A 14,090-nucleotide genomic window follows, 5' to 3' on the forward strand; every position below is an offset into this window, starting at 1 on the left:
TGTATTTGACAAGATCAAAGTCAATCTTCAGTTTCGTTAGCAGCACTAACAGCTAAAAACTACTTTTCTTTAGACTAATAATAAAGCACAACACACATCACGGTATTGAGCTGCAGGGACGACGGTCAACAGACGTTATGATGTATATTGAATGAGTGACTCAGAATATCGTATATCAATTACTTACTCTCATCAATCCTGTCGTCGGCATCCGCCAAAGGCATCGAGTCTCGAGTGATGTAGACAGAATTGACTTGAGAAACAACCTGCACTAAGCTGTTGGTACCGTCTGTTACCACAATCTGAGGCTTCCATAACTTGTCACATTCATTCATTACGTTGCACTGTTGGTTTCCCTGCAGGCTGATAAAGGAAACTCTAGAATCTCTCCAACTTACGTGCCAGACAACGTCTATAACAAGAGTGAAGGAAGTGAGATCAAAATTTCTAATGGATGTAATATTGATAAAGAAGAAGAGAACGAGAGGATGCAGTGTGGTGTGTGGCGGCACTACGTCCTTGTAGTAGCCTTCAGGGACCTGCACCAGTGAACATTGCTTTTCGTCACTTTCATCAGGGCAGTTGATGATGTCGTCACAAAACAGTTCCTTGTTGATGCAGGTGCCGTCCTGGCAAGTGTACTCCTCTTTCCCGCACGCTGTCACCAACAGTTGTACCTAATAATATATCAAAATAAATTTTTTTTTCAACTTGTGAAAACTGATATTTCACTCTGCAGAATTGCTAATTCTTATTATGATCATTAAATATTTTAATGCAGAAAGATTTTTCATTTTATAGCTGAACAAATGTGTTTTTCTATCAGTATCTGAAAATTGAGAAGGTTTGAAGTTAACTATGTACCTGATTGCCTGTACACCGGTCTCCCTTGATGTCCCAGGAATGGCGGCCGAGAGGAGTGATAACATCGTCGAGGGACGTCAGAGTGCCTTGCAGCTCCTTGTGGATCTTACTCACCAACATCCATCTCCCATCCTGCCGCACAATCTGGCTGTGTTCCTCGCCGTCAAATCGAGGGTAAGTGTCGTCGTTACTTAGCATATACATTTTCCTATCGATGAGTGAGTGTTTGCAAAGACCACGGATTCGCACCAGAGGCCGAGAAGTAAAATTACAGGCAAAACATCGTTGGATGTATTCTTCGCATGAACTGTCGTACCAGGAGTAAGTCGATTTCTTGTCACCAGCAAATGCACACTGCTTCCATGGATCTATCGAGGTGGTTCCAAAGTTATCCCACGAGAGGGAATTTCCGTCAGAGTGGCGCACCCATTTGTGCAGATGTTCACTGAGTTGGGTGCCAATCCAGTAGTTTACTATCTTCGTTGGACCGCACTGCGTTGAGAATTTTAAAAACCTATCATGTAATCGTTTATTGGTATCGGAATCTTGTGGCAAGGCCAGAGAACCATTAAGTTTTTTACATACATTGGCGCTGTTCCAGAAACTGGCTTGAATGGGAAAAATAAATGAGTACTCTGCCCTCTCGTCACACACCTCACTGTTGAGGATGCTGGTCACCATTACTGATCCCACGGCATGAAGCTTTCCATTAGTCATGCTAAGAAGAGGCTCGGTATCTTCGACAAAATCATCGACACAGGTCGTGAAAGATTTCATTGTTTCGGCGTCGAGAGACACATTATAGAACCTGAAATCAGCAATCTGTCCGTCTAGGAACTGTGTCTCATCGAAGTCACCCTGAAGGGAATCCATTTCTTGGCCCACCACAGCTCGCTGCCCCTCGGCCACTTGTAGACCCATATCCCGTTTTACTTTTGCCTCGTCCACCACTGGAATGTGCACCTGTACCTGCATTACACGAGAATATTTGTCATCATATCAAAAAAGAAAAAAACACGAAGTAATATTTTTTATAAGACTAAAAAAAAAAAAAAAACCGGTTTACTCACTTGTTCATTGTAAACAGAGACAACCTTTCTGGTGTTAAGGTTTACGGAGATGCAGAAGTGATACCACCGGTGAAGGAAGTAAGGATGCTCGAAGATGACGGACAGAGAACCGTTGCAGCATTCCAGTGACGCCAGCATTTGCCCTTCAACAGTTACTACATCTGGCGTGGATGCAAATGTCGAGTGTGTATTATAATATATATTAAAAAAAAAATCTGTTCTCTTAAGATATTCGTTGCAGTAATAAATAAGCTTTGCCTTTATCTAATACATGAACCTGTGAACTTACCTACTACGATCTCATTATCATTATCACCGCCGTAGTAGCTGAAGAGCGGAATTACGTCTCTCTTGTGATGGATGTAGAGGTGGAGACACAGCGTTATCTGAGGGACGAAGAGTGGGGAGGTGAATGGTGGGGATAGTTTGGGAAGGTGGTAAATTATAAACGTTACCGGAATATCAACTGGGTGTGGATTGTGGAGTGGAAGAGATGTGTAACCTTAGTGGTACACCGAGTAGAACAAGCGTGCCATCTGTAGGGGAACTTACGAGCAGGTGAAAGAGTTTAGGCATTTAATGACAGTGCTTTGGAAACATGGAGGGGTATAGTGAAAGTAAAAGGATCACTTAACAAAAGTTATAAAAAGGAAACATCCTCGAGTGCCATTTACGGTCAAGCTTTACTTATTGCTAACACGTGTAACATCTATGGTTTAGGGGACATACGCCACATAGCATACTCGTATTCCTATTATTGCTAACACGTGTAACATCTATGGTTTAGGGGACATACGCCACATAGCATATTCCTTAAATGCTAATCAGGTAATTACTACGATTATATGATTTTCATTTCGGTTCACATATATCAGTCTACAATATGAAAATTAGAATATGTGCAATGACGCAATGGTAAATTATGACTTGAGTTCATATAAATACTATTGATCTTCAAATGGAGTGATATCATAAAGGCGTTGACCCGAGTCTCAAGTCATTATAATTGTGCTGTGAAACGTACAAAATGAGTATACAGCGCTGCGAGATGAAAAAAAAAGAGAGAAAAAAACACGAAAAAGCAGCTGCTGGAGGCTCTTCTGGTGTGCCGGGCATAGCGTAACGGATGGTGGATAATCTTATCAAACAGTTCTTGCCGACCATGGAGACAAGAGGAGAGGAATATCAAGGCACCTCAAGCATTAAATTAGCCAATGTGTTAGAAGTGACCTGGCTGTTTTCTTATTTATTTTGTGCCCTTGTGTCAGTCTCTTTCACACGTTAAAAAAATCATAAGGAAATGTTTTTAAAATATAACTGTATCCTTCGATGCGCCACATCTGTCACAAACATTTCTGCAAACACTCCTTACCAGGGAGTGTCTTACCTGGGAGACTGACGTACTTGGGCTTACCCATAGCTTGAACGCACTTGGGGATTGGCTTACTCGTACATAGAGACTGAACGGATCTGTGGATTGGTCTTCCCATCGGGCTAGACACACTTTTAGGGGTGGCTTACTCAGACATTGCACATTTTTAGAGATCAGCTCACATAGTGACTGAAATGGCTTAGGGACTGATTAGCATAGTGACTGGACACATCCGGTGGCTGGCTTACGTAGCGTCTGGACGCACCTGAAGGCTGGCCTATCCATAGTGTTGAATGTATGTACTGAGTGACTCTTTAACGTGTGAAGAAAGCTCGCCAATCGGGAGGCAAGCCTGCACAGTTTCTCAAAAAGTAAAGAAATATATATAAATAAATAAATAAATAAAAAGAAAGCCTAGACTGATGTAGTTCTGGAGATGTCTGAGATGTCATCATACTTGTCACTGAAAATAGTCCAAATCAAATAAGTCAAGTCAAGAGGGGTGTTTATCTAAGAGCTGGACACCCTTGGGAATTGTCCTTACCTGCGTCATAGAGGGGAAGGTGACAACGCCGGTGTCTAACAGGCTGTGGGTGGAGGCTGATCCGTTTGCTTGGAACTTGACCAGAGGGACCTCACGGCACGACACTCCTGGAATGATGATGGTGGCGGGGTGATTGTGACGGTGATCATAGTAGTGACTTTGTTGGAGACAGTTATAGGATCTTTTTTTTTTTTTTTTTGTAATGAACATATTGGATTTTGTCATTCCGTTAATGGTGCCTTTGTTATTATAATACTGCATGAGGAATATAGTGTTTAGCTGTGGTCATTGGTGGGCGAGCGCTGTTGCGTTGCTGGCTGTGATTTTGTGGTGGTGGTGACTGACAACCATGTGTTGGTGTGGACACGGTAGGCAAGGATGTAGCAGTCTTGGAATATACATAACATATAATGACAATGTTAGGGCGAAAAAAAAAAAAAAGTGTCGAATTCCTTTTCCTTTTGGTGTCCATGTCTTTCTTCCATCTCCATGAACTTCCGTCTTTCAAAATATATTCTTCACTGCAGAGATAACACTCCCGTATTTCGTATTTGTTTACATGACTGAACTAATTGAGCTACTTCACAATTTAATATCATAGGAGCACTTACCCCTCACCGAGAGAAAAAGCAAGATAAGATGAAGCAGAGGTGCCATTGCTGATAACTAAGATCGATCAGTGTAGGGATCAGTGGTCAGCAGCAGCGCACCACCTACCACCGCTTACGGTCGTTCACTGGGCAGGAGAGTGTCAGTCTGCTATATAAGTAGTGTGTTCATATGTTTGTGTTCCTTTACGGTCTTTAGGTTTTAAAAAAATGGCGCCACAAATTAATATAGTTCGTTTGCTATAGTGTTATCATACAATTATCTGTAAATGATCGACAGAGAATTGTTGAAGAAAATTACTCTTTTCCTCACTTTAGCAGTACGAGCAGTAATTTCAATGCCAAACAGTTTTCTCGTCTAATTGAGGCAAAAATATCTTGGATTTACTATTTCCGAATGACAGCCAATAGTGACTATTGATTATTGTGAAGAAAGCGAACTTTTTAGCAAAGCATGATTTTAATATGGGGAAAATCATGTCCTTGATACGTTGTAAGGTCAATTTTGCAAACATAAAATGCAGCTGCAGTGCGTTGATATTAGATATTAGATGCAATTTGCATCGAAGAAACGTGCGATGTAGGCGTCTCTTTATTTCTGACTCCCAGCACCACACCAACATATATTTGAATAGAAACAGACAAACCGAACGGTAAAAAAAAAAAAAAAAAAAAAAAACTAATCGAGAGGAACACTACCGTGCCTAATGCCTCATCAATGAGGTTTCCTGTCACAGCATGGCCTTGTTTTAATTAAATTACAACCAAGTATATACGTACTAATTCCCGTATGTCGCAAAAAAGGTCAACATGAACGTGGGGGAAAGTAGTGATATATGGACCATCTTTCTTTCTTGATTGCATTTATTGATTGAGAACAATTAGGATCTTTCACTCGTCACAGTGCAAAATGTAATGATCTACCTTATGTACAATTTCCTCGTCTTGGATGGGGAAGCAATTCATCTGTGTCTCAATAGATTACTTGTATCGTACTCGTGTTTGCTTTAGTTACAAAATTACATATGACACCATTGTATCTTGATGTGTTGAATGTATTGCAGAGTGGTGAATCTTATGATTTTATTAGAACATTAATAATGTTGATGTTTACTTGTAATATCAGATGTGTGTGTGTGTGTGTGTGTGTGTGTGTGTGTGTGTGTGTGTGTGTGTGTGTGTGTGTGTGTGTGTGTGTGTGACAACTACTTTCCCTGGTGGCCTCTTGGTGGATCACTGTGAGGGCTGTGAGTAGAATTTTAATCAGCAGCTGGCTCCACAGCTTCAGCGTAATTGTGAAGTCGTCGTAAACTTTTCACGGCGGATGACAGTGATGAGAGAGAAGTGTTTAGCAGGAACCTTCGACTAAGAAAATGGAACACGTGTATGCTTTTACTTCACTTGCAGCAGGTACGACGGGACAACTCCATGAATTATTAAACCGTAATAGGGAATATTAGACTAATGGCACTGGTAGTAATTTATTGTAACAACAGTAGTATAGAATATACATATTTCAAATCAAATATTAGATTGAGTTGGCAGTACACTCATTGGGGACCCGAGTCTCGTTTCGTAGATAGTGATTAAAAGAAACTTCGGGTATAATATTTGTTAAAAGCTTTCATGTTAGTCATGACATACCAGGATGGGTATGGTCTCGGTAGAATTTCGATGCCATTTTTCCATGCTTCGTGGTCTTTCATCCTTTTCTGTCCGCTACGCCTGAAAGGAACTGTGGGTGGGTGGGTGGGTGGGTGGATGGGTGGGTGTGTTCCCTTGCAAAAACAAGACTATATTATACTTTGCAAGACAGGTAGAAGACATAGCTGCTCTTTTCGTTAAGAATATTCTGAATTTGTCATGTTAACCTTTGTAAAGACAAATGCAAACACAAAACTCAGTATGAGCAGAATTATAAAAGGCATAGAACAATTTTTTTTTCTGAAAATATTATACAGGACTTAAAAGACCCATGAAAAGATAGCTCTGTTTTACTCAGATAAACTGAACATCTAGATAAAAAAAAAAATGTGTATTGTTTGAGATATTAATTGTAGGAAATATTGAACATTTGTTTTGACATTGTCATGTGTGGCCCCAAAAAATCCTTGTTGTTTATATATATATATATATATATATATATATATATATATATATATATATATATATATATATATATATATATATATATATATATATATATATATATATATTATATTATATTATATTATATTATGAAGAATATTTTTGCGATGATCAGGAAAACAACGAACAGTTGACATCAGTAATCAAATGCAATGTGTGTTTGTGTGTGTGTGTGTGTGTGTGTGTGTGTGTGTGTGTGTGTGTGTGTGTGTGTGTGTGTGTGTGTGTGTGTGTGTGCTTGCGTGCCTGCGTGCGTGAGTGCGTGCGTGCGTGCGTGCGTGCGTGCGTGCGTGCGTGCGTGCACGCGTGTGTGTGTGTGTGTGTGTGTGTGTGTGTGTGTGTGTGTGTGTGTGTGTGTGTGTGTGTGCGCGAGTTTAATCTCTCTCTCTCTCTCTCTCTCTCTCTCTCTCTCTCTCTCTCTCTCTCTCTCTCTCTCTCTCTGGCATTAAGATTATGAGTACACAAGAGAGAAACTGGATTTTCATCACGCCCGGCGAAGGCTGATCAGTCAGTGTCGGGGTCCTGCCTCCCGTGGGTGATTGCAGTGATAGTCGCGGCTCCAAAATGTAAATCTGAACTTCTTTTGCGCTGCATTGCTCTTTCTTCTGGCCCCAAAAGAATATATATGTTCATAGTTATTAGATGCGGCTCATACGGTTTTCTATTTTAACAGAAAAAAAAAAAATAAAGAATTATCGCTCATAATTCTCTCTCTCTCTCTCTCTCTCTCTCTCTCTCTCTCTCTCTCTCTCTCTCTCTCTCTCTCTCTCTCTCTCTCTCTCTCTCTCTCTCTCTTTAAAACTAGAATACGAGCATTTGTTTGACTCCGTTGTTGGATGTGCTGGAATGAATTGTCATTAAGGATAGGATGTATGTGGAATGGTAGTAAATCTTCTTTTAATAATTGTAGCGTGACACTCGTGCACCAGAAAAGGACAGGAGCAAATAGTAGTAACTTTCCTCAAACACGTTTGAACATTTCCATCATCGCAATGGGACAGTACAGATCTAAATCAAACTTTCTTTTCATATCACTTGGAATTAATGCCAATTAATTTTCATGGCACAAGTGACACGTGTTAAAGCGTTGCCGTAGAGTTTGAATTGTGTTTGAATTAATTTACTTGGACCGTTAATGATCACGCACGTGAAGTGGAGTGAGGGAGAGAGGTTTCGCACGCACACCAATGATGAAATGAATAAGGTCGAGCTTAGAGCGGTTCAAGTCTGCTCCACTTACTGACTCCTCTAATCTTCTACTCCTGCTGTGTTTGCTCAGCCGTTCCCTCCTCCCAGTGTGTACATTCCCCCTAAACACTCGGTAGCGTTAAGCTGCTGTGATAATAACAATAATAACTTGAAGGCACTCATACGGGTCGTACCTTCGGTGATGCAACGCAGTAGTGTCGCGTCTGGCAGACACACTCCGTAGATTTGCACCGGAGGAAGATTCAGTGTCTACATAAATGTCGGTATCCATCTCAAAATGCAATCAATTGCTTCTTGACTCAAGGTACACATGTGTTTAAAACTCACTTAAAAAATACATTTTGTTACTTTGAATTTCTAAAGATGAATAAACAGACAGACAAACACAGACCGACCGACAGACAGGACAGACAAACATTGGTAAATGCATAACGTAGAAAGTAACTTTACTAATACATTTAAGAAATATAGATTTTGTGTTGAAAGCAGTGATAGTAATGACTATAGTAGGGTGATGGTTATAATGATGATAATGATAATGACGATGATGATAAGATAGTAATGATACCCCGAGAGGATGCCCTTCCTACTCTCGAAATGTGGCCTCCTTTGTTGGGAGAATAGCAGCTACTTTTGCTGAGTAAAGGATCCGCAGGCGAGGAGGTACGCGGGAAGGAAAGAATGAGGCACATGCACTTTTGACAGAATGTAGCGAGGGGAGGAGGAGGAGGAGGAGGAGGAGGAGGAGGAGGAGAAGGAGAAAAGTAGAGGAAGATGCTGGATCGTATTAGAGAGAGAGAGAGAGAGAGAGAGAGAGAGAGAGAGAGAGAGAGAGAGAGAGAGAGAGAGAGAGAATCCGAATGGGCAGCTGATGGATGGGCAGAAAATCTTTGTGCAGAAGAAATAAACGAGAATTTTTGGAAACCAAGAAAGAAAAGTCAAAATATCTCCCTCCTGCTGTGTTGCTCTGGCATGAATTGTTTATTGCATCAAAGTAATGCAAAAATGCACGCTCCTGCACATTTGCAAAGCGCTCCGTGACAAGATGCGTGTCGCCTAGTGCTGCCGCTGTCGTGAAAATTAAGTACATTATTTCGTCGCTTTTTGTACGAGTATATCTGTAACCTTATGTAGCGGTACGCATTTCTCCCCATCGGCAGTCTTCGTTATTGTTTACGAGTATGTATGTACACAGACGCACATGAGTGAAAGAAATTGGTGCGAGCGAAAGAAATTGTTGCGACATTTAACAAATTACCTGATATATTATACTGATTAAATCATGATAGAAACGCGATATGCATGTATGTTCATAAGCCTCCATCATGTCCAAAGACAAAAGTTTGTTGTGAGGTGATGACACCGCCAGCCAGGATTGAGATACGCAGCATCTCACACTGTTAAGGTAAAATAGTTACACACTTGTTAAACCTCGAACTTGTCTAATTTCTTCTCTTGATGCCCTTCACACACACACACACACACACACACACACACACATGAGAGGTTATAACGGAAAAAGCTACTGAAAAAGGACCCATTTTTTTTTTATCATTCTCGCATTGCCGATATAAAGATCATCGTAAGATAAGTAAACTAATCGCGGTATTTGTTAACAACAACAACAACTACAGCAACTACTGCTACTACTACTACTACTACTACTACTACTACTACTACTACTACTACTACTGCTGCTGCTGCTGCTGCTGCTGCTGCTGCTGGTGCTGCTGCTGCTGCTGCTGCTGCTGTTACTACTACTACTACTACTACTACACTACTACTACTACTACTACTACTGAAACCATAACAACAACAACAACAACAACAATAACAACAATAATAATAACCATATCGTTATTTTGCCACCAAATTTTGCTATGACATGAACCATCTAGTGTCGGCGCACCGCCACTGCTACTCCTGCCTTCCCTGTTGCAGCACATCCCAAGACAAGGGAGGTACTGAAGCTTCTAGGTAAACGTGGCTCTTTATCCTCTAAACCAACCGAGACAGCGATTCTGGTGTACTTGTACTTTCTCGAAGCTTAGATTAGTTAAAATATCATCTTTGACACGACGGTCATTTCTTCCTAAGCAGCTTCGATAGTTGTAGCGTGATGGATAAGTTCTTCCAGCATGGATAGCATTCCTAGACCCCTGAGCTTCTAATTAAAACTCGATGGAAATTAGAAAAAAAATGTTATTCGTTTGATGTTGCGTGTTGCTTACTCCCTGCGGCCTACTACGCGTGGTGCCGCGGGCTGATGGCGGGCCGGAGAGAGAGCTGAGTGGAACCACTGTGGATTGAGGTAATGGAGTGGCGTGCAGAAGCGGCGCTGCAGGTGTGGGTTGGGTGGGGGAGAGAGGAATAGGAGGAAGGAAGAGGAGAAGGAGGAGGAGAAGGACGAAGAAGAGGGGGGGAGGATACGAAGAGCAGTGAGTCGCAGAGTGTTTTAGGTAAGGGATAGACTGAGGAAGGGAGAGGAAAGGAAAGGGAGGAAGGAGTGAGAGGCGAACAGGAGAGAGAGGTGCGCTGAGGTGCCGATGGGGGCGTGGCTGAGGCATAATGCAAGACGGAAAATGAAGGGGCACTGAGGTGAGAGAGAGAGAGAGAGAGAGAGAGAGAGAGAGAGAGAGAGAGAGAGAGAGAGAGAGAGAGAGAGAGAGAGAGAGAGAGAGTAGAAAAAATGGGAGTCAATAGAGAAAACCTGATATGTTGAAGGATATATTGATGGTATACGAATTTGTGAATCATTCCCAGTCGCACGCCTGTTTCTTTCTTTACTTATGTTACGAGAATTGCATTAGACTTATGACTGCAAGACTTCACTAAAGAGTGACTTAGAGACGAATATTGCATTCTATAACAGGAGAGAGAGAGAGAGAGAGAGAGAGAGAGAGAGAGAGAGAGAGAGAGAGAGAGAGAGAGAGAGAGAGAGAGAGAGTTGCGGCACAGAAGCAGGATACGGGGTGCGGTACAAGAGGTCGAGAAAGGATTTCAAAGTGGGACGTAGAGAGGGAGAGAAAGCCAAGCAAGAGAAGGTTCGAGCCTGACGCGCCTCCCAATAGCGGAGGTACAAGGGACGGCAGAGTCAACGTGGATAAAGGTACACGCGGGGGAGGGAAGAGAAAACACCAAGATCTCCATTAATTACTCCTTAACAACGTCTATATAGGCAGATGAGATTGCGAAAGAAATTTAGAGGGGAGAGGTTTTTTGAGGAGTACTAATGATTCCAGGAACAGAGGTAACAAAGTATTAGGTTTTCATTACCATGTTTATAATGAGCAACTGAGATTCTGAAGATATCTTTAGATTACATTTGACTCTGGTCAGGTTGCATGTTGATTATGTCATACAGTTTGAATATCCCTTTTACAGATATAAATAGAGATTTGCTCAAGTCGTTGAAGAAAAGCATTTGAAATTATTTAAGAGGTAAAGCAAATATTTATCTTTACTTTTTGAGTGTGCCTATGTGCACAGGTCTATATGGGACTTGTAAAAAATATTTTTAGAAAGTGTTTTTTTAGCTACTACATTATTAAACGTCATTATTGTCCAATTAATTTTAAGCAATTTATCTTGTTTTTTTTTTTCATGAATTCCGAGAAAAGAACAAATCTAAGTAGTAGTTGAAAAATATTTTACTTGCTTTTCCCTATAAAAATATGGTTCAGTTGACCTGATTGAGATCACCACCTGAGTAAAGGTTATAACAGGTAACTTACGTGAAGCTTATTGAGTAAATGAACACCCTTAGATTATTTTAGTTTGGTTCAAGTTAACATATTTAACTGAAAGGTGAAGCTGAAAGGTGTAGGCAACCATGTATTGAATGCTTGACGTGAACTTAGGAATGAAAATTATATGGTAATAGTTTTACTTGAGCCTTCCTGTGTAGGCTAACGGCCACTTTATAACCTTCTCAAAACATTGCTTTCTGATGGTGCTATAGTGAGAACCGTTAAGGAAAGAAGGGGAAAAGAAGTGAAGTGCTTAGTTTTGCTAGAAAGGAAACTTACGAAATAGGTCTGTATTCAGAAACGCTCTGCTCTCTCACCACGACTATTTTCAAAAGCCACATAGATAATTAGCCGGGTTTTCAAAAGTGTTTCTCCTGTTAATAATGTAGAAAACATGTTAATCTATCATTGTAATCTTGAAAACACCTTTAGAAATCCCCTGTCACTTCAAGTAGAGCCTTTTGAAAGTAATAGAGGTCCGGCACAGTATTGTTTTTGAATATGGTTGTCTCTAAGGAATCCTGGTCTACTTTCACGTCGCAGGCACTAACACGCCAAGGCGCCTCAAGCCAGCGTAGCGTGATATATTACTTAACCTTTCCATTCCCATGAAGGGGACCTTTATTCTACAATAAAATCACATAGGTTAATTATGGTGATGGCGTATAATGTGTTTTACCATTATGGTTTAATTACTTTATGTAACAAATTGTTAATAACAAAAATTAAAATGAAAAATAATCCAAAATTAAAATGAAAAATAATGCAAAATTAAGATGAAAAATAATCCAGTGTCCTCCATGTACTTCAAAGGAGGACGGCAGACTAAAGAAGCTAATTGATTTTGTATCGACGAAAGTATAGAAGAAGAAAAAAACACTAATTGCACTCTGCTTATTAGAAGCCTAAAACTTGGCTTGATAGAAAAATAGGAGGGGGTAGAATTTTGTGTATGGGGAAAGTTAAGAGTAATGGAGAGAAACGGTCGTGGTGGGTTTTCAAGGTGTTGTGGAAAGGTACTTCGTGAGAACCACTGAATGTAGCTTTTTGCAACTAACTGATTGAATCCAAACTATGTAATAATAAAAAAAAAAAGTATGATAAAAAAGTTTACTAAATAGAAAAAAAAATTATATTTGTTTGAGAAAAAAAAGTCTCACAGAGAAACGGAAGAAACTAATATTTGATACGAAATAAGAAAAAGTTTAATGCTTCTTTCAAGTGTCGATGGTAATAATGATACCATAAAATTTAACTTCAGAACTTTACAAAAGCTGACGAACACGACGGATGAGTAAAGCCCATAGATTGTGCACTCACCATGCAATACTATGGAGATGATTCACAACTTCAGAATGAGTTTGCACATTGATTACATGGTCGGCATACAAGTTTGGCTTGAGAACAACAGAGAAGCAACGACCGCAGGGAAATGAGTTGTTTAAGCTATGATGAAACCCAGCTAAGAGAAGCCGATTTCAGGAAAGGGATTACTACGGATTAAATAGACACCTGGACAGGATTAACTAGAGCACAGTAGGCCAAGGGATGGGCAGCCTCATAGATCAGGGGATTAGGAAGGCGTGACATCAATAATGAACTCAGTATGATGCGTTAATGAACATACATGGCTCATTTGTGTTAATGTTTAGTGTTCGAAATGACTTGTTCCATTCGAGTTGGAGAGACCTGACATTGATGATAGATACCCTGAAACATAAAGCAAGAATAAAGAAGAGAATCTGCAAGTAACAATGGGTAGGAAAAACCTAACTACATATTGAGGTGTAATGAATTACTTTGAAATGTATTATATATATATATATATATATATATATATATATATATATATATATATATATATATATATATATATATATATATATATATATATATATATATATATATATATATATATATATATATATATATATATATATATATATATATATTGACAAAAACTAATTGTGAGATTATGATAGGAAGAGAAATTAATGTTATCGCTTTTCCCTTCGAAATATTCTTTGATTTCTGTTGTCATCACTCGTTATAGTTACACTCATAATTCAAACTTTCATTCCGAGGTGAGTTGTGGTGGTGTCACTTGATGCCGATAGCAAATTTCACAACGTGATTCTCGAATTTCTAAGATATCTCAGTGATCGAAACGGCAGACACGAGGAGGCTAGGTTTACTGAAGTAAATATCTGATGATACATGATTAGTTTCTAGATTTTTTCTAACAAACGTGGGAACGTTGGTGGAGAGAAATGCGAAAATTTCCCCAAAATATTGAACAGAGGAGAGGCAGTATCTGGGCCACTGGGTCGCACCGATGAAACATGACAGATTAGATGCGTCTCTTGTTTGAAGAAATTGAAACAAGAGAGAGAGAGAGAGAGAGAGAGAGAGAGAGAGAGAGAGAGAGAGAGAGAGAGAGAGAGAGAGAGAGAGAGAGAGAGAGAGAGAGAGAGAGAGAGAGAGAGAGAGAGAGAGAGAGAGGGTATTTAAAACAGTGCTTCAGAC

Source organism: Scylla paramamosain, chromosome 15, assembly GCF_035594125.1.
Source record: "Scylla paramamosain isolate STU-SP2022 chromosome 15, ASM3559412v1, whole genome shotgun sequence".
NCBI lineage: Eukaryota > Metazoa > Arthropoda > Malacostraca > Decapoda > Portunidae > Scylla > Scylla paramamosain.